Source organism: Chiloscyllium plagiosum, unplaced genomic scaffold (assembly GCF_037043375.1).
Source record: "Chiloscyllium plagiosum isolate Xiang-an unplaced genomic scaffold, Cpla_swu_hap1 HiC_scaffold_10, whole genome shotgun sequence".
NCBI lineage: Eukaryota > Metazoa > Chordata > Chondrichthyes > Orectolobiformes > Hemiscylliidae > Chiloscyllium > Chiloscyllium plagiosum.
Genome location: NW_028270148.1, coordinates 118790627 through 118812827, shown reverse-complemented (window position 1 = coordinate 118812827; position 22201 = coordinate 118790627). Strand labels below are relative to the sequence as shown.

At 41.3% G+C, this 22201-nt stretch overlaps 1 non-coding gene across 1 annotated transcript; it reads right to left on the bottom strand.

The window, feature by feature from the left end:
• Positions 1 to 16461: 16461 nt before the first annotated feature.
• Positions 16462 to 16544, bottom strand: trnal-uaa (transfer RNA leucine (anticodon UAA)). Its single transcript has one exon. It is a non-coding gene; the product is annotated as a tRNA-Leu (tRNA).
• Positions 16545 to 22201: the final 5657 nt, after the last annotated feature.

Sequence of the window (22201 nt, the reverse complement as noted above, 5' to 3'; positions counted from 1 at the left end):
GGTTGAGAAATATCAACAATGATCAAATGGTGGAGCAGACTTGCTGAGCTGTAAGGCCTAATTCTGCTCCTATGTCTTATGGTGCTATGGTCTTATTAAATGGCATAGCAAGCTCAAGAGGCTGAACAGTTTACTTCTGCTCCAAGTTTACTTTGCAAGTAATATTAAGATCCTGACTATCAATTTGCATAGTCAATGTAAAATACTATATTGTGCAGAGCTCTAAAATTCTCTATTGATATTATCGTCAAGTTAAGGTGAATTCATCAACCAGAATCTTACATTTGCTTATGTGCACATGAATTGAGCTTCCTGAAGGAGCATTGTCTCAGAGTTTGGCAATACCTGTATCCACTTCACTACAAACACACATTGGTGTAAATACTTGTGACATTACTAGAAACAACACCTTTGAGATTTTGGCTATCTTCCCTTTCTAAACAATATGAAACCTTTGTCAAAAACTTTTTCATGAAAACAATGACTCTTTAGTTTTATTGCACTTAAGCGGACAGGAAATTGAAAAAAATGCTTTATTTTCACACATATATGCTTCAGCTCCCAAGACTGGAATTTTTTAGACTACAATCTTATTGTTCTTCACAACATAAGTTTGACACTTCCTTCCCCTGTTTTCCTGTTGCTGTGGAAATGAATCATCGTAGCAGAGTTAGTGGTGAGTCACACTGAACCAGCAGTAGATTTTTGATCCATGTTAAATACACTAATTTTTAAATTTTTCCATAGAGTCTGTGTGAAGCTTAGAGGTTTAAAAGGTAACAATGGCACAATCACCATTATATGTCAAAGTTATAAATCACACAACACCAGGTTATAGTCCAACAGGTTTAATCGGAAGCACTAGCTTTCGGAGCGCTGCTCCTTCATCAGGTGGTTGTGGAGTACACAATTGTAAGACACAGAATTTATAGCAAAAATTTACAGTGTGAAGTAACTGAAATTATACATTGAAAAATACCTTGATTGTTTGTTAAGACAATATGTTAGCCTCCTGTGTTCTGTGTCTGTGCCATAATGTTTAGATTGATTCTAATCTAAAAAGTGAGATAACAGACTCTTACATGAATTCATGCAGTTTTTGAGCAAAGTACAATGTAACTCTGCAAGTACAAATTCACCCCACAAACATATATATATATATATATATATGTGTGTGTGCATGTGGGTCTTTGTGTGTGTGTGTGAGACTGGGGGTTGTGAGTGTGAGAGGGAGTGTAAATTTGTGTGTGTGTGTGTAGAGTGTCTTAAGTCTGCAAGGGGGTGCATTTGTGAATGTGGGAGTGTGTGTCTGTAGGAGTGTGTGTGTGTCTGGGGTGGGGAGTTGTGAGTGTCTGTGAGAGAGAGTGTACATGTGTGTGCGTGAGTGTAGAGTGGTCTAAGTCTGTGAGAGGATGAGTGTGGGAGGGTGTGCATGTGTCCGTGTGTGTGTGTGTGTGTAAAGGAGCGCATGTGTGTGTGTGTGTGTGTAGGAGTGTCTGTGTGTGTATAGTGCAATGGTGGTCACCTGTAGTGTAACGTGAACCCAAGGTCCCGGTTGAGGCCCTCCCTCTGGGTATGGAACTCAGATATCAGCCTCTGCTCGGCCACTTTTCGCTGCTGCCTGTCCCGAAGTCCATCTTGGAGGATGATCACCTGAAGGTCCGAGGTCAAATGTCCTAGACCACTGAAGTGTTCCCCAACAGCAGCGGTCCAGAACATTCAACCTCGGACCTTCGGGTGACCATCCTCCAAAGCAGACTTCGGGACAGACAGCAGCAAAAAGTGGCCGAGTAGAGTCTGATAGCTAAGTTCCGTACCCATAAGGAGGGCCTCAACCGGGACCTTGGGTTCATGTCAGAATACAGGTGACCACCATTGCACTATAAACACACACAGACAGTCCTACACACACACAAACGGACACGGACACACATATACACAGACACGCACACAGATACTCACACACATTCCTACAGACACACACTCCCACACTCACACATGCACCCCCTTACAAACTTAAGACACTCTACACTCACACACACACACATATACACTCTCTCTCACACTCACAACCCCCGGACAGACAAACAGATAGACACACACACACACACACACATAAAGACCCATATGCGCACATATACATATACGTTTGTGGGGTGAATTTGTACTTGCAGAGTTACATTATACTTTGCTCAAAAACTGCATGAATTCATGTAAGACTGTTATCTCACTTTACAGATTAGAATCAGTCTAAACATTATGGCACAGACAGAGAACACAGGGGGCTAACACCTTCGACATACTGTCTAGCTAGCACCCATTGTTACAGTTAACCTGAGAATGTAACATTTTTTTAAAAAGTTTTGTGATTTACACATGAAAGAATTTCAGTTACTTCACACTGTAAACTTTTGCTATAAATCCTGTGTCTTCCAATTGTGTTAGAACATAGAACATAGAAGAATACAGCGCAGTACAGGCCCTTCGGGGAAGTGGGCAAGTACATTATTGTTCTCCACAACCACCCGATGAAGGAGCGGCGCTGCAAAAGCTAGTGCTTCCAATTAAACCTGTTGGACTATAACCTGGTGTTGGGTGATTTTTAACTTTGTACACCCCAGTCCAACACCGGCATCTCCAAATCATTATAGATCAATGAATAGAGGCAATATCTGTGATAATTATGCACAAATCTTAGTGTAAATGTGAAAGGGGAAAGTGACAGTATCATAGAGTACAGCACAGCCAATTAACACACAGCAAGATCCCAAATTGAGAAGAACAGAATTTAAAAAGTCTTTATGGTCACATGCATTTGAATGAGCGCAGTGAAAAGTTTGTAATGTCGCCGTTTTGACACCACCTTAGATACAGGATACCTAGGTACACATACCTTAAGTGTTTGTTACAGAACTGAAAGAATAAAAAAAAGTAGTACAAAGTTTTAAAAAGTACTCATTTTACTCAAAGTCCAGAATAAGAACAAAAAGTATCTTTAAAAAATACTCAAATTATAGTCCATTTCACTGAGTCTGTGCCTGTTGGGCTTCAGAATACAAGGCCTTGCTGCCCCCACGCACTGGCCTCGGCCCGAGACTCGCCCCCTATGCTGGTCCGGGCTCAGACTGCCTCCTGCTCTGGGCTCCGACCTGTGACTCGCCTCTGGTACTTGCCTACCACACTGGCATGGTCTCCAACACGTCTCCCACACCAGCTGGACTTGGAGTCGCCACCATTCTCTATATCTTCCAGGTAAGTTAAAGACAATAAAAGTTTGGGGGAAGTGGGCAAGTACATTTTTGTCACTTAAATCAATTCCAGTCTCAAGGTAATTCCTCAAAGTATGGTCCCACCATGGCTAAACAGTTAAAAAAAACTGTTAAGAAATAACTTTCAGCCTTATTTCTTTATTTTCTACTTAAAACTAAGAAGGTCTGCAATGCGTAACTTTTGACCTTATTGAATTGAATTGAAGAATCAAATTGAATTGAATTAAATTTATTGTCATGTGTACCGAGGCACAGTAAAAAGCTTTGTCTTGTGAACAATACAGGCAGATCACAGAGTTAAGTAGCATAGATAAGTAAATAACAGGTAAACAGCGGCAAAAACAAAACCACAGGTACGGGCAAATGTTGAGAGTTTGTGAGTCCATTCAGTATTTTAGATTAGATTCCCTATAGTGTGGAAACAGGCCCTTCAGCCCAACAAGTCCACACCAACCTGCCAAAGCACTACCCACCCAGACCCATTCCCCTACATTTACCCCTTCATCTAACACTATGGGCAATTTAGCATGGCCAATTCACCTAACCTGGATTGTGGGAGGAAACCGGAGCACCCGGAGGAAACCCATGCAGACACGGGGAGAATGGGCAAACTCCACACAGAGAGTCTCCTCAGGCGGGCATTGAACCTGGATCTCTGGCACTGTGCCACTGTGCTGCCCATTCTAACAACAATACGGTAGAAACTGTTTTGAAACGGGCTGGTACATGTGTTCAGGCTTCTGTATCTTCACCCCAATGGTAGAGGTTGTAGAAAAACATTGCCAGGGTGGGATGGATCTTTGAGAATGCTGGTGGCCTTTCCTTGATGGCGGGCCCTTGATGGGAGGTTGGTCTTTATGATTGTCTGGTCCGAGTTCACCACACGCTGTGACCTTTTCCGATCTTGAATGATAATTGCCATATCAGGTAGTGATACATCCGGACAGAATGCTGTCAATGGCACACCTATAAAAGTTGGCAAGGGTATTCGCCGTCATGCCAAATTTCCTCAGCTGCCTGAGGAAGAAGAGACGTTGTTGGGCCTTTGTAACCAGTGCGTCCACATGAAGAGTCCAAGAAAGCTTGGACTCTTATTTTGTATGTTTTATGCTATACTGAGTTAAAAATCACACAACACCAGGTTATAGTCCAACAGGTTTAATTGGAAGCACACTAGCTTTCGGAGCGACGCTCCTTCATCAGGTGATTGTGGAGGGCTCGATCGTAACACAGAATTTATAGCAAAAATTTGCAGTGTGATGTAACTGAAATTATACATTGAAAAATTGATTGTCTGTTAAGCCTTTCATCTGTTAGAATACAGTGATAGTTTCACTTCTTTCATGTGTAAATCACAAAACCCTTTTTTTTAAAGTTGCATTCTCGGGTTAGCTGTTAACAATGGTGATAGCTAGACAATATGTTAAAGGTGTTAGCCCCCTGTGTTCTCTGTCTATGACCTGATGTTTAGATAGATTCTAATCTAAAAAGTGAGATAACAGAGTTTTACATAAATTCATGCAGTTTTTGAGCTCAGAGTTCTATATTGTACACCCCAGTCCAACACCGGCATCTCCAAATCATTATGCTATACTATAATTATTGCAATGTTTAAATTTTAACTTTGTTCTTTCTTTCTTCCTTGTTCTTAAGGTTCTGTACTTCGGTACTTGTACTTAAGATAGCACCTTGTTTGGCGACATAACACACTTTTCACTATACTCCTGTATTTTTGTATTTGAGACATGTGACAATAAAATTAAATCAAATCTAGTCAACTGAGGTTTGTTTAATCACGTTGTCATTTACAAGATGAAAACTATAGAAAATTATTTCCATTGCATGCTTACACAAGTAAAACAAGGTTTATCTGAATCAACACCTTTTTATTGCAAGAATTATCCATTGATAAACACAACACTGACAAGAGAAGTAAAATCAGCAAGTGTTGGAAGTGTAGTCAACATTTAAAGTTAAAAAGAGATATCCTTTTAGTTTGAGATTCTCCATTGGTTCTGATGTTCGACCTTTTCCTGAAATGTTATGCAAAATTTCACCTTTTCTAATATTGACTACTTCCAATGTTTTTTGACATTAGTTTAGGTTTCTTTCTCCCTTCAATTTATCATAGGCTCCTGTTCTGGAACAGAAGGTATGCATTGACACTCATGCTGCAACTCCTTGGGAATATTCTGGTTAATGCTTCAATGTACTCAACCTCGAATTTAAAAATTTCAATTAAATATAATTTCAATTAAAAAGAACTGACCATGATTCCTCAATGGCTCAGGGAGTTTGTTGAGGGAGTAGCTAAATCCTAAAGGTCAAGTTAATTAGCTGGCCATCACCTGTGCAATGTAATTAGTCATAACATTTTTAGACTGTGTTGCGCAAAACCTCAGGGATTATTTTCTTGTTGTTTGTCTACAGGGTCCTAGCATCCAATCAAGTTGCAACTTGTTTACTCACGCTGTGAACCACACAATTTAGAAATGGGCATTTGCACGAGGTATGAGAGGGAACCTAGCATCAATGGAACAGTTTTGTAATTAGTCACCATGACACAAATCTCCTTCCCACTAAAAGTTTGATTGATTTCTTGCTGTGACCTTATGCCCCTCAAGTAGAAATAAACTACCAGCACCTTTCCTGAGAAGGCATGATTCAAGTTTGAGTCTTTAATAAGTCTTAATACCCCTATCTACTGTCCTACCCTCCACAAATGGAAGAAGCAAATGTATCCAGACATTTAACCAATAAGACTGTGTGATGAATTGACTTGAACATAGCACTGTATTTATATAACACACAGACATGTGGAAATAAGGAAATAGGAAGTCAAGAATGAAAGATTTGTCTTTATTAGTCCCTTTCACAAGCTCATGATATCTCAAAGCATTTCAGAGTCAATTAAATACTTTAAATGTGAAAAAAATATTCACCCTATGATCACGGTATCTGTCGCTGTGTTGATTCATTATAAAGTCACCCAATTACTATCCATAATGCCCCATTGAGCCGCCTACCCTCCAATCACTGCCCTCATTTGCTCACCTGTTATCTAAAACACACTTTGGCTCATCCACTGTCCACAATTCCTTCATGGAGTCACCTTTTCTCTGTGTCTCCCACTGTCCCTCACTAATTCAGCTCCACTTTCAACATTCACTGTAGGATTGGTTTCAAGGGTTGTGACTCTAAATTGAAAATTTGATCTTATTTTAGTCTACTCAAATGTTCATCTTTGATGATAATTGCTAATAGAAGGACAATCCCAGAAAAGAACTACATCCTTCCACTTCTAGCCGCCAATCCAGGAAGTGGGGAGATAGGTAGTGAAAGGACAGGGCTAACTGGTTGGTTAATAATATCTAGTAGACATTTGCTTTTGTGGGATCAAATCCTACTCTGGTAGCTGGATTGCTATCATCAATCAGTAAGGGCACGTGGTTAGGGTCAAAAAGTGTGGTGCTGGAAAAGCACAGCCGGTCAGGCAGCATCCGAGGAGCAGGAGAGTCGACGTTTTGAGCATAAGCTCTTCATCAGGAATTAGTTACATTCCTGATGAAGAGCTTATGCTCAAAACATCGATTCTCTTGCTCTGTCTGACTAGTTGTGCTTTTCCCAGCACACACTTTTGACTCTCATCTCCAACACCTGAAGTCCTCACTTTCTCCAAGTAGTTAGGGTGTTAGACTTAACATCCAATGGACATATATCTGCATGAGTTTGACCCTCACTGCTGGTAAGTGAACTTTCACCCTTATAGAATGTATAAGTCCAGATGGCACAATCTCTGAGTAACGGGTTGCCACTTCAAGACTGAAATGAGCAGGAAATTATTCTCCCAGAGGGTGGTGAATCTGTGGAATTCTTTGTTGTAGAGGCTGAGTCATTAAAGATATTCATGGCTGAGATAGACAGACCCTTAATCAGTAAAGGAATTAAGGATCGCAGGAAAGTGGAATTGGGGAATACCTGATCATACAAGATCTCACTGAATGGTGAAACAGTCTCAATGAGCTGAATGGCCTGATTCTATTGCCACATTGAATGGACTTATGGAAAAGAAACTAGAGCAGAATTGTAATGAAAAATGCTGTTTTTTTATAGACATAAAATATAGCATGATAAATGTTAAAATCTCTAATTCGTTCAGGATCTACCTGCACTGTTCTTGTTTATGACATCTGAATCCTCTGATTACATTAGAAACCTGTAAACAATTCTCAAAGATCCACTGTTTTAAATGTAATAACAGGCTCCTGTTGGCAAACTTGAAAATATACCAAACAGCCCTAGGATGTAACTTATTGTTGGCTTCACAATGCCACCATTTCCCAGCAAGCAATCAACCCCAACTCAGCATCTTGACTCCAAATTTATGATAATGCAATTCACCTGAAGTGACCCCACTGAATTCAGTCTGTTCCTAATCCTGAACTGGAGCAGTAACTGTCCTCACAGTAGACCATTCCATCGCTGGAGAAAACCAGTGCCAAATCAAATTTATGCCTAATTTTAGTACTGACGATGAGACAAAGACAGGAAGGTTAACGTATTGACATTAAGCTAATTTCACTGTCATCTCTAATTGTCCTTGAGAAGGTAGTGGTGAGCTGCCTTCTTGAACCACTGCAGTCCTTATGCTGTCAGTTGACCCCAATGCCCTAAGGGAGGAAATTCCAGGATTATGACATTGAAGGAATGGTGCTATATCTCCAAGTCAGGATAGTGTCCGGCTTGGAGGGAAAGTTGTGGGTGGTGGTGCTCCCAGGCATCTGCTGCCTTTGTCTTTCTAGGTGGCATTGGTTTTGGAAGATGCTAGCTAAGAATCTTTGGGGTGAATTTCTGCATTGTAACTCATAGACAATGCACATTGCTGCTACTGAGCATCAGTGATGGAATAGGATGGATGCTTGTGGATGTGGTGCCAATCAGGTGGGCTATTTTGTCCTGGATGGTGTCAAGCTTCTGAGGGTTGTTGGGGCAGTACTTGTGCAGACAAGTGAGTATTCTATCACTCTCCTGACTTGCGCCTTGTAGATGAAGTATAGATTTTGAGGTATCAGGAGGTGAGCTACTCATGGAAGGATTCTTAGCCTCTGACCTACTTTTGCATTTTTTCTATTGTTATGGCTGGTGCAGTTCAGCTTCTTGTCAATGATAACCCCCAAAATATTAATATTGGGAGATTCAGTGATGCTAATGCCATTAACTGTAAAATGGCGCTTATTTAATTCTTTCATGTTGGATATGGTCATTGCCTAAATGTTGAGGCCTAAATGTTATTTGCCACTTTTGGTCATAAGCTTGGACGTTATAAATAAAAGCAAAATACTGCAGGTGCTGGAAATCTAAAACAAACATAGACAATGCTGGAGAAACTCAGCATTTTCTAGTCTACATTCAAGCAGGAGGAAGAATAAAATAAAAGCAAGGGTCAATGTTATATTAAAATATGCCTGGGGAGCTCAGGCCTGTGATTTGCATATCCTGTGCTATGTGGGAAATCTGGGGTGCTCCAGCTTGTCTAGTTGATCATGCAAACAGATTATTGGAAGGAGTGAATATTGAGTTTGGCAGCAGAGCTACTGATCAAACTCTGTTCAGAGGTCTCCGTCATAGAGATGTACAGCACGGAAACAGACCCTTCGGTCCAAAATGTCAATGCCAACCAGATATTCTTCATTAATGTAGTCCCCTTTGCCAGCATTTGGCCCATATCCCTCTAAACTCTTCCTATTCATATACCCATCCAGATGTCTTTTAAATGTTGTAATTGTACTAGACTCCACCACCTCCTCTAAAACTCATTCCATATATGCACCACCCTCTGCATGAAAACATTGTCCCTTAGGTCCCTTCTAAGTCTTTTCCTCTCACCTTAAACCTATGCCCTCTAGTTTTGGACTTCCCTACCCGAGGAAAAAGACCTTGACTATTCAACCTATCCATTCCCTCACAATTTTACAAAATTCTATAAGGTCACCCCTCATCCTCCGAAGCTCCAGAGAAAATAGTCCCAGCCTATTCAGCTTCTCTCTATTGGTCAAACCTTCCAATCTTAGCAACATCTTTGTAAATCTTTTCTGAACCATTTCAAGTTTACCAAAATCTTTCCCATTGTAGGGAGACTAGAATTAAACACAGTATTCCACAAGTGGCCTAACCTATTGTCCTGTAAAGCCATAACATGATCTCCCAATTCCTAATCTAAATGCACTGACTGATAAAGGCAAGTGTTCCAAACATCTTCACTACCCTGACTATCTGCAACTCCGCTTTGAAGGAGCTATGAACCAGCACCCCAAAGTCTCTTTGTTTGGCAACACACCCCAAGACCTTACTATGAAGTGTATAAGCCCCGCTCTGATTTGCTTTTCCAAAAGTCAGCTCCTCGCATTTATTGAAATTAAACTCCACCTGCCACTCTTCAGCCCATTGGCCCATCTGATCAAGATACCCTTGTAATCTGAGGTAAACTTCTTCGCTGTCCACTACACTTCCAATTTTGGTGTCATTTGCAAACTTACTAACATATCTCTGATGTTCACATCCAAATCATCTATATAAATGATGAAAAGCAGTGGACCTAGCACTGATCCTTGCTGCACACCGTTGGTCACAGGTCTCCAGTCTGAAAAGCAACTCTCCAACACACTCTCTGTCTTCTATCTTTATTTTATCACTATTCAAAGTTTGTGAGAAGATTTGTAGCTCAGGTGCTCATTGTTGTGGTTCTGTTCGGCGAGCTGGGAATTTGTGTTGCAGACGTTTTGTCCGCTGTCTAGGTGACATCCTCAGTGCTTGGGAGCCTCCTGTGAAGCGCTTCTGTGTTGTTTCCTCCGGAATTTATAGTGGTTTGTCTCTGCCGCTTCCGGTTGTCAGTTCCAGCTGTCCGCTGCAGTGGCCGGTATATTGGGTCCAGATCAATGTGTTTGTTGATAGAATCTGTGGATGAATGCCATGCCTCTAGGAATTCCCTGGCTGTTCTCTGTTTGGCTTGTTCTATAATAGTAGTGTTGTCCCAGTCAAACTCATGTTGCTTGTCATCTGTGTGTGTGGCTATTAAGGATAGCTGGTCGTGTCGTTTCGTAGCTAGTTGGTGTTCATTGATACGGATCGTTAGCTGTCTTCCTGTTTGTCCTACGTAGTGTTTTGTGCAGTCCTTGCATGGGATTTTGTACACCACATTGGTTTTGCTCATGCTGGGTATCGGGTCCTTTGTCCTGGTGAGTTGTTGTCTGAGAGTGGCTGTGGGTTTGTGAGCTGTTATGATTCCTAGTGGTCGTAGTAGTCTGGCTGTCAGTTCAGAAATGTTCTTGATGTATGGTAACATGGCTAGTCCTTTGGGTTGTGGCATGTCCTCATTCTGTTGTCTTTCCCTTAGGCATCTGTTGATGAAATTGCGGGGGTATCCGTTTTTGGCGAAAACATTGTATAGGTGTTCTTCTTCCTCTTTTTGCAGTTCTGGTGTACTGCAGTGTGTTGTGGCCCTTTTGAACAGTGTCGATGCAACTTCTTTTGTGTGTGTTGGGGTGGTTGCTCTCGTCGTTCAGGACTTTGTGTGTGTGGCTTTCCTGAATACCTTTGTGGTGAATTCTCCGTTCGGTGTTCTCTGTACCATCACGTCTAGGAATGGGAGTTGGTTGTTCTTTTCTTCCTCTCTAGTGAATCGGATTCCTGTGAGTGTGGCGTTGATGATCCGGTGTGTGTTTTCTATTTCTGTGTTTTTAATGATTACAAAGGTGTCATCCACATATCTGACCCAGAGTTTGGGTTAAATTTGCGGTAAGACTGTTTGTTCTAATCTTTGCATTACAGCTTCTGCTATGAGTCCAGAGATGGGTGAGCCCATTGTGTGCCGTTGATTTGTTCATATATTTGGTTGTTGAATGTGAAGTGTGTTGTGAGGCACAGGTCCAGCAGTTTGAGTATGCAGCCTTTGTTGATAGGTTCTCCGTCTTGTTGTCTGTTCTGTATGTCCAGCAGGTTGGCTATTGTTTCTCTGGCTAGGGTTTTGTCGATAGAGATGAACACTGCCGTTACATCAAATAAGACCATGGTTTCTTCCTTGTCTATGTGTATATTTCTGATGATGTCCAAGAATTCCTGTGTTGACTGTATAGAGTGTCTGGATCTGCTGATCAGGTGTTTCAGTTTCTGTTGTAGTTCTTTAGCCAGTTTGTGTGATGGTGTCCCTGGTAGTGATACGATGGGTCTGAGTGGGATGTCTGGTTTGTGCACTTTAGGTAGTCCATAGAATCTGGGGGTGGTGTTGCTTTCAGGTTTCATTCTCTATAGGTCAAACCTGGTTATCTGTCTGGTTTTTTTGCAGGTTCCTCAGTGTGTTGTTTATCCTATTGGTGAGCTGTGGGGTGGGGTCAAACTCCCTCTTTTGGTAGGTGTTGGTATCTGCAAGTAATTGTTGCGCTTTCTGGATGTACTCTGCTTTGTCCAGGATGACCGTCATTCTGCCTTTGTCTGCTGGTAGTATGATTATGTTCTCATCATTTCTTAGAGTTTTTAGTGCTTCCCTCTCCTTGGTGTTGAGGTTGTGTGTTTGTCTTTTCCTTGTTATCAGGGGTACAATACTTTGTCTCACTGTTTGTTGTGTCTCTTTTGTCAGTCCATTGTTTCTGAGTGTGCATTCTAGTGCTGATAGGAAGTCTGCTGTCTTGGCGTCCCTGTGGTTATAGTTGAGTCCCTTGGCCAGTATTGTTCCTTCCGTGTCTGTGAGCTGTCTGTGGGAGAGGTTTCTAACCCAGGTGTGTGTTGTGGTGTCCTCTCTGTTGTGTGTTAGTTTGGCCATTTTTTCTTTTAGTGCCGTTTTTTTTTGCAGTGTGTGGTCCTGTTCTGTCCTATGGTGACGGCCTGTTCTATGGTCCGGGTCCATTTCTGATTGGTGGTTTTTGAAATTAATGATTTTTTGGCACGCAATTTCTTGTCTGTATTTGTGTAGTCTGTTATGTGCATCTGTAATCATTACCTGGATCATCCTGAATCCGTTCTGTCTGGCTGAGTCTCTGGCTTGTGGGTTATCTGTTCAAGACACTGTTCAAAAGGGCCACAACACACTGCAGTACACCTGAACTGCAAAAAGAGGAAGAACACCTATACAATGTATTCGCCAAAAACGGATACCCCCACAATTTCATCAACAGATGCCTAAGGGAAAGACAACGGAATGAGGACATGCCACAACCCAGAGGACTAGCCACACTACCATACATCAAGAACATTTCCGAACTGACAGCCAGACTACTACGACCACTAGGACTCATAACAGCTCACAAACCCACAGCCACTCTCAGACAACAACTCACCAGGACAAAGGACCCAATACCCAGCATGAGCAAAACCAACATGGTGTACAAAGTCCCATGCAAGGACTGCACAAAACACTACATAGAACAAACAGGAAGACAGCTAACGATCCGTATCCATGAACACCAACTAGCCACGAAACGACACGACCAGCTATCCTTAGTAGCCACACACACAGATGACAAGCAACATGAGTTCGACTGGGACAACACTACTATTATCGGACAAGCCAAACAGAGAACAGCCAGGGAATTCCTAGAGGCAGGGCACTCATCCACAGATTCTATCAACAAACACATTGACCTGCCACAATATACTGGCCACTGCAGCGGACTGCTGGAACGGACAACTAGAAGCGGCAGAGACAAACCACTATAAATGCCGGAGGAAACAACACAGAAGCGCTTCACAGGATGCTCCCAAGCACTGAGGATGTCATCTAGACAGGGGACGAAACCCCTGCAACACAAATTCCCAGCTCGGCAAACAGAACCACAACATTTTATCACTATCTTCAAATTATTAGATAATTTAAATATTTAGTGTCAGGTACAGCAGAACACCCCAAGAGAATCTGGAGACAGAGTGAAATCTCACTAATGGACCTGCGGATAGACAAACCCATAGGTCTAAAGCAAAATACTGCACATGGTGAAAACTGAAATAAAAAAAGAAAATGCTGAAATACTCAACAGTTTGGGTAGTATTTGTGAAGAAAAATGCTACCTCAGAGTACAACAGGATCTTGATCAGATGGGCCAATAGGCCAAGGAGTGGCAGATGGAGTTTAATTTAAATAAATGTGAGGTGCTGCATTTTGGAAAGGCAAATCAGGGCAGGACATATACACTTAATGGGAAGGTCTTAGGGAGTGTTACTGAACAAAGAGACCTTGTAGTCCAGGTTCATAGTTCCTTGAAAGTAGAGTCTCTGGTAGATCAGATAGTGAAGAAGGTATTCGGTATGCTTTCCCTTATTCATTAGAGTATTGAATTTAGGAGTTGGGAGGTCATGTTGTGGTTGTACAGGACATTGGTTAGGCCACTTTTGGAATATCGTGCACAATTCTGGTCTCCCTATCGGAAGGATATTGTGAAACTTGAAAGCGTTCAGAAAATATTTATCTGGATGTTGCCAGGATTGAAGGGTTTTAGCTGTAGGAAGAGACTGAATAGGCTGGGGCTATTTTTCCTGGAATTTGGGAGGCTGAGGAATGACCTTAATGATGTTTATAAAATCATGAGGGGCATGGATAGGGTAAATAGACAAGGTATTTTCCTTGGGATGGGGGAGTCCAGAATTAGAGGGCATAAGTTTAGGGAGAGAGGGGAAAGATTTAAAAGGGACCTAAGGAACAACGTTTTCAGCAAAGGGTGCTGTGTATGGAATGAGCTACCAGGTGAAGTGGTGGAGGCTGGTAATTACATCATTTAAAAGGCATCTGATGGGTATGTGAATAGGTAGGGTTTGGAGGGATATGGGCCAAGTGCTGGCAAATGGGACTGGATTAATTTATAATATCTGGTCAGCATAGCCATGTTGGACCAAAGGATCTGTTTCTGTGCTATACATCTCTATGACTCTAATGGTTTAATGCTTCCACTGTTGATCAATCCTTTTACAGTGGGTAAGCACTCACCATTATTGGCAAGGTGATGTCTGTGTTATCAGTTAATGAGCTGTCTGCTCTTCTTACAGCTCAGTGAGTTTCTCTAGTCAGTGGTTCAGGCAGGCAGACTACATCTGGTTTGTATTCAAAGAGCTGATCTCAGTCAGATGTACAGAACAATTAGAAGTATAACGTCATTGAGCAGCAAAGTCTCAGTTAGTGGCAATATCAATGAACTTGAACAAGTTGGTACTTGCCTTCTTATAGTGCAATGGTAGTGTCCCTACCCCCTAAGACCAACTGACCCAAGTTTAAGTCACACCTGCTCCAGAGGTCTATGATAACATTTCTGAGACAGCTTGATTAGAAAATAGGTTAAATAATTTTTTTTAAAAAGCAAACTTTTTGTAGCCAAATACCGTGACAGCATAGTTGAGAGCTGGGAAAAATACCACGTAATTTACAATTCACCCATTAACCGTAATCCAGCATTCGGCAAATTAGTCAACATTTTTAAAAAAAGCTTGTGAAAAATATGCAACTACTTGCATTTATTTATTATTTCACAGACAACTGTACATTCTTTCTGGTTACGCTTGTCTCTAAACAGGAAGTTATTGAAGGCCGGAAACCCAATACTGACGCAGAATTCAACTTGCTGCCCTCTGCTGCCATTTGTGACAAGTGAGGATTGTGTTGTAATGTGGAACACTCAACACTGGGAGTCAATGTTCTGTTATCCACAGGATAATTCTGAGAACGTTCTGGACAAATTACCATCTCCTGAAGCCAACATCTTGAATTTCTAATTCATTCCATCCAAATCCAGATACGATCCAGGTTGACCTTAATTTGCAAAACATATATTTTTAACATTAATCCAGAGACGCCCTCATTCCGTGAGTGATTTTAAAAAACACCGTTGCCTACTCACTTCATGTTTTAGGGTTTATATTTTACGAAGTACTTTTTTTTACAGATGTTGCAGGTCTGGATGATTAAGCAGCGTGCATTTTAAAACATTTAAAATAATTTTAATTGTAAACACATTGTAACTTTCCTTACATAATATGGGAATAGACTCTATTAAAGTATTTATTTAATATGATAAATACTATAAATTAAAGAGTTACGGAAACATTTGAAGGGTGACTGGAGAGTATCCCTGATGAGGTGAAATATCGCGCTGAAAAATGGGAGACGCTGGCCTCAGTGAAGAAGGTTCTTTTGGGAAAGTACCGAATACTCTGGGAGCATTTTTGGGAACATATCCACGTAAAGGTGAAGCATGAAAAATATCGCACAAACCTCCAAACAACTTTATCTACCTGACACCTTCGAACAGCAACTGCCCTGCACATAACAGAATGTGTAGATCAAACATTAGCCATTTCAAACCGGCGTGGGAACAAGACATCTTCAATTCCAAGGTTAAAACTCACACAACACCAGGTTATGGTCCCACAGGTTTATTTGTAAGTACAATCTTCCAAATAAACTTGTTGGGCTATAACGCGGTGTTGTATAATTTTTAACTTTGAGGAGAAAGTGAGGACTGCAGATGCTGGAGATCAAAGCTGAAAATGTGTTGCTGGAAAAGCGCAGCAGGTCAGGCAGCATCTAGGGAACAGGAGAATCGACGTTTCGGGCATAAACCCTTCTTCGGGAAGCCATTCCTGAAGAAGGGCTTATGCCCGAAACGTCGATTCTCCTGCTCCTTGGATGCTGCCTGACCTGCTGCACTTTTCCAGCAAAACATTTTCAGCTCTAATTTTTAACTTTGTCCATCCAAGTCCAACATCGGTACCTCCACATCATCGATTCCAAGGGTCTGACTTGGGAGAAGACTATGAATGAATGAATGAATAGACACATTATGTAAAAATTATTTAATAATTCTGCAGAATTCTCCGGGAATGTAAAACATAACAGTGAAATTTCATAAACACTTTAATAAATAGACAATAACATAGATTTTATTTTATAAAATAATTCAGAACATTAAATTTGCACTGTTTGTAGACGAGCGTTTTGATATATTTTAAACTTTTTTAGCATCAAAAATGTAGATGGATATTTAAAATGCTATTTTATATAATTTGAATGATTCACAAATCATAAGGATTCTAAATGTTTGACAAAATATGTATTTTTGGAGCAATATTTTGTACAGTTTTTAATGCCATCTTTTTTCAAGTAAGCAGTGAGTTAAAAGTTGAGGATCAGTTCGAATTTGCTGTAACACAAAACAGATACCAGGAGTGGGGTTCGAACCCACGCGGACATATGTCCATTGGATCTTAAGTCCAACGCCTTAACCACTCGGCCATCCTGGTCGGAGATAGTAGGTCTACTGGAACATGGCCCCATGATGTTGATAGTTACAAACGTTATTTCTGATGAGTTTTTATGTACTTGATTGGGAGTCCCCAAACCTGTGGTATCGCCGGGAATCCCGGCTCCGGGCCCGCGCCTGCGGGATAGCGATAGTGTAACCCGGGACGCGAGGCCCAGAAGCAATTGCACCGCGCCCCGCCCACGGTTCCCGACTCCGCCCACCGACTCAAGTCCCACTCATTTATCCAGGCCCCCACCGACTGACTCAATTCCCGCCTATGCATCCACGCCCCGCCCACTGATCTAGTATCCCTCCAGGAGATCATACCCAGACTCCGCCTTGCCGAACAGGGCCCGCCCACAGAGCAGACCCCCAGAGAACTGGCCCGCTCGATCGCTCTGGCTGCGTGCCATTATTCAGGTCTCGTCCGCCAGACCACACCCACCTCATGGTTAACGTCGACGCGCCCCGTTATGTAGGCCCCGCCTCCCTATACTAGCCTGCAATGGCATTTCCTGCCACTTGGTGGCACTTGTCCTATAATTAAAAATTAGAAATAAAAACAACAGAAATACAGCAATTTGGACTGTGTTAACAATAACGCGTTACTTCGAGTTACACCACACAAAAAGTTTCCCTCCGTAACCATAAAACGTTAAAATGTAGGAGCAGAAGTAGACCAATCAGTTATCAGTCTGTCCCATTTTAAATGAAAATTCCAGTTGATTTGATAATCCGAAACCTCACGTCTTTTCCATAAAAGTTGATTCCCACACAGATTAAAAACCTGTATCTCCAGCCTTGAATTTTTATTATCCTATTCTCAAGCACTCCGCAGTAAAGAACTCTACAGACTCACTGCCCTCAAGAAATTCCTTCTCATCTGTTTTTTATAAAGTCACATGACACACACCAGGTTATTGTCCAACAGGTTTATTTGAAATCATAAGCTTTAAAAGCGCTGCCCCCTTCGTTTACTTTAAAAGGATGAACTTTTACTCTGAGATTACATCCTCTGGCCCTAGACCCTCCCACAGTGGGGGCCAACCTCTCAGCATTCACTCTGTCAAGTGCCTGAAGAATCTTAAAAATCACACATCAGATTATAGTCTAACAGGTTTGTGGAAGCACTAGCTTTCGGAGCGCTGCTCCTTCATCAGATAGCTGTGGAGTATAACCACCTGATGAAGGAGCAACACTCCAAAGCCTGGTGTTGTGTGATTTTTAACTTCGTACACCCCAGTCCAACACCAGCATCTCCAAATCCTGAAGAATCTTGAATGTTTCAATAAGGTTGCCTCTCATTCTAATGAACTCAAAAGGCTCAGCCTGCTCAAACACTCTTCAGAAAACAATCCCTCCAAACCTACCTAAGTGGCCTAGAGTTAATTTTTTGTGTGTCTTACTGCCTTTTTGAATCGCATTCTTGATGAAGGTCTTATAGAGTCATAGAGATGTACAGCATGGAAACAGACCCTTTGGTCCAACTCGTCCATGCCAACCAGATATCCCAACCCAATCTAATCCCACCTGCCAGCACCTGGCCCAAACCCCTCCTATCCTTCCTATTCATATACCCATCCAGAAGCCTTTTAAATGCTACAACTGTACTAGCCTCGACCACATCCTCTGGCAGCTCATTCCATACACATACCACCCTCTGCGTGAAAAAGTTGCCCCTTACGTCCCTTTTATATCTTTCCAATCTCGCCTTAAACCTATTCCCTCTAGGTTCTGGATTCCCCCACCCCAGGGAAAAGACTTTGTCTATTTATCCTATCCATGCCCCTCACAATTTTATAAACGTCAATAAGGTCATCGCTCAGCCTCCGATTCTCCAGGGAAAACAGCCCTAGCCTATTCAAACTCTCTCTATAGCTCAAATCCTTTAACCCTGGCAACATCCTTGTAAATCTTTTCTGTACCCTTTCAAGTTTCACAACATCTTTCCAATAGGAAGGAGACCAGAATTGCTCACAATATTCCAACAGTGCCTAACCAATGTCCTGTACAGCTGCAACATGACCTCCCAACACCTTCTTCACTATCCTATTTACCTGCGACTCCACTTTTAAGGAGCTATGAACCTGCACGCCAAGGTCTCTTTGTTCAGCAGCACTCCTTAGGACCTTACCATTAAGTGCATAAATCCTGCTAAGATTTGCTTTCCCAAAACGTAGCACCTCATATTTATCTAAACTCCATCTGCCACTTCTCAGCCTATTGGCTCATCTGATCAAGATCCCATTGTAATCTGAGGTAACCTGCTTCGCTGTTCATTACACCTCCAATTTTGCTGTCATCTGCAAACTTGCTAACTATACCTCTTATGCTCTAATCCGAATCATTTATATAAATAATGAAAAGCAGTGGACCTAGCACTGATCCTTGTGGCACTCCACTGATCACAAGCCTCCAGTCTGAAAAAAAATCTTCCACCACCACCCTTTGTCTTCTACCTTTGAGCCAGTTCTGTATCCATATGGCTAGTTTTCCCTGTATTCCATGAGATCCAACCTTACTAACCAGTCTCCCATGGGGAGCCTTGTCAACACCTTACTGAAGTCCATATAGATCACAGCTACTGCTCTGCCCTCGTCTTTATGCTCAAATCATTGACTCTACTGTTCTTCGGATGCTGTCTGACCTGCTGTGCTTTTCCTATGCCACACTTTGAGACTCCACCGTTTTGAATAAGGGTGTTGCATTGGTTGTTTTCCAGTCCTCTCGATCTTTTCCAGAATTTAAGGATTCTGGACAGATTACTACCAGTGCATCCATAGCTCTGTAGCTACTTGCTTTAATATTCTAGGATACATACCACCAGGTCCATTTTCCTGGTATCTTTCTTCAGTGGATGTTATTGCACTTATTACCCCACCTTTTCATTTCCATCTCTTTGCCCCTAGCTTATTTAGAACGTAATTCATGTCCTCGACTTAGGTGTTTACACAGATGTTAAGGAGTTGGTCAACTGCTTGATGAGGACCATGTTGTGCATGGGCTTTAGAAAATATTCCATGGAGTGGCACATAATTAAATATAAAAGCCACTGAGTGGACATCATTAGAACACTCTAGAAGAACACCCGTAGATGGCAAAATCTAGGCTGGAAAACTCACCATGGAAAAATTATGGTATAGATGGATGCCTCAGCTTATTGTGTCTGTACTGACTGAATAAACTAACTACTCATTCTAATCACAACAATCAGCTAGTGCTCGTAGCCTTGCAGGTTACAAAATTTCAGTTTCAAATTCCAGTTTCTTCTAAATGAATTGAGGGTTTCAGTCTTGAAACCAAAATGAGCAGTGAATTCCAGACACCCACCATCAATTAGTAAGCCTTCACATGGAACACATGAAGAAGACAGATTAGTGCTTACTAATTAAAGTGAGAACCTGGTATATCTCAAATATTGTCTTATGCTCTTTGGCCTGCCCTAACCTTGTTGGTCTTCCAAAACAAGCAGTTGACCCTGACTTAGTGTTAGTTGAAAAGGGTGTCACTGGAAAAGCACAGCAGGTCAGGCAACATCTGGGGAGCAGGAGAGTCAATGCTTCAGGCATGAGCCCTTCATTAGGGATGGCCAAGTGTTGCAGAGTGGCACATTCCAAAGTTTAAGACTACATGCTGAGGGACGCACTAATGTGTGGAGCAGCTGACATCAAGGTACAATGGGGAAAGACCACAGTCTGAGGTTTTCCTGCTGAAAGTAATTGAAAGTCTGTTCAGTTATTGGACTCTCCTAGCGTATCAAATATATACAAATATCAGTATTGTATGTGTAAGAGAGATCTTTGATTTTGTGTACAGTCAAATTCCAACATTTTGTGTATTTACTTCATATGCAAGTGTGGAGAACGGAATTGCTTTGTGTCAATGTAGATTTACAAAGAGTTTTTTTAATGAATAAAGTATATTTTTGAAATTAAAACATAGTCTTGTATGTGTAAGAGATGCCTTCGGTTTTTTGGATAGAGTCAAACCTCTTGATTTTGCCACTGTACAGAACCAAACTACAGTTATATAAAAAAAGCTCTTGGCTGAGGAATGCACTAGAGCTTGGGGCAGCTGCCACTAAGGTGCAGTGAGGAAAGACGACTGTCTGAAGTCTTCCTGCTGAAGATAAATGTGAGTCCATTCAGTTATTGGACCTTCCAAGAGGCTCAAGTATATGTAAATATAGTTTTCTCTGTGTAAGAGATGTGTTTGGTTAAAGTCAAACTCCAATGTTTGTTGGTTTTCTTGATATGAAACTGTACAGAACTGTGCTTGTGACTATGTCCATATGCAAAAATATTTTTATGAGTAAAGTATATATTTGAAAGCAAAAAGATTACCACATGAAACAGTATTTCATATTAATGTATAATAAGATATTCTTTGTCTTCTTGCCCAGTTTTGTATTGAACACAAGCTCAAAGAATGGCATTTAACGACATGACATAACAGACTGAGTCAGCACAATCTGGTTCTACACTTTAACATGGTGAAAATTAAGTATTTTCAATAAAGCATTATCCATAGCTTGAGCTAGATCAGCATTTATAGTCCATTCCTAATCAGCCTTTAGAAAGACGATCTTTCTTGAACCACTGCAGTCCATGTGCTATAGACACTATGCTGTGAGTGAGACAGTCCAGGATTTTGGTCTTGTCACAGTGATGAAGCCATGATATAGTTCCAAGTTCGGAATGCACGTGACTTCAATGCTAGTGGTGCTCCATACGTTTACTGCCCTCATCCTTTAAGATGGTAAATGCTGCACTACTGGATGTTGCTCCCTAAGGAGTCTTGGCAAGATATTGCAGTGTACCTTGTGTTATACAAACTCCTGCCATTGTGCACCACAGATACCCACAAGGAGCGGGTACCACTTTAATCAATGTTAGCCTAAACACACATTGATAATTCACAGGAAATGGTGAAAATCAGAATCTGCAGGCAAAGTTTGTAAATCTACTCTGGGGCAGTGAATTGAGAAATTGTGCATTTGCACATGTGGTAGTTACAGATTGATTTGTTACATTGGGATAATTTACTTGCAGTCAGTGTCAGTTAATAACTTTGTACATTTATCACCTTTAATAATTGCTATATCCTTTCATTTCCAGAATATTACATTTCCTTGTAGGTATTGCTGCAAAATTATTTAAATTATTAAGGAAAATGTTATTATTCCTATTATGTAGATTCACACACAAAAAAAGAATACTCAGTGGGATAAGATACTGGAGTGATACAGTCTGAAGAAGAGGTTGCACTTTCAGGACTGGAGTATATAATAGAGAAAAGGGAAGAGTGAGCAGTGGACTGATTGAGATCTGTACAATTGTGAAAGGTTTCCATAAGGGACATGTTGTGATAATGTTTGCCACTTGAACAGTAACATAATCACCAGTAAACCCTGAAAGGAATTCAAGAGAAATATCTTTACCACGATAGTGATGAGAATGTAGAACTTCCTACTGAGGAGCAGTTGCAGTGATTTGTATTGATGCATTTAAAGGGAAACTAAATATACACGTGACAGAGAGAAAAATAAAAGGATATACAGATATGTTTAGATGAAATGAGAAGGGAGAAGGCATATGGGGAGCAGAAAAACCATCATAGTTCAGCTGGGATGAATACCTGTTTCTCTGTCGTGAA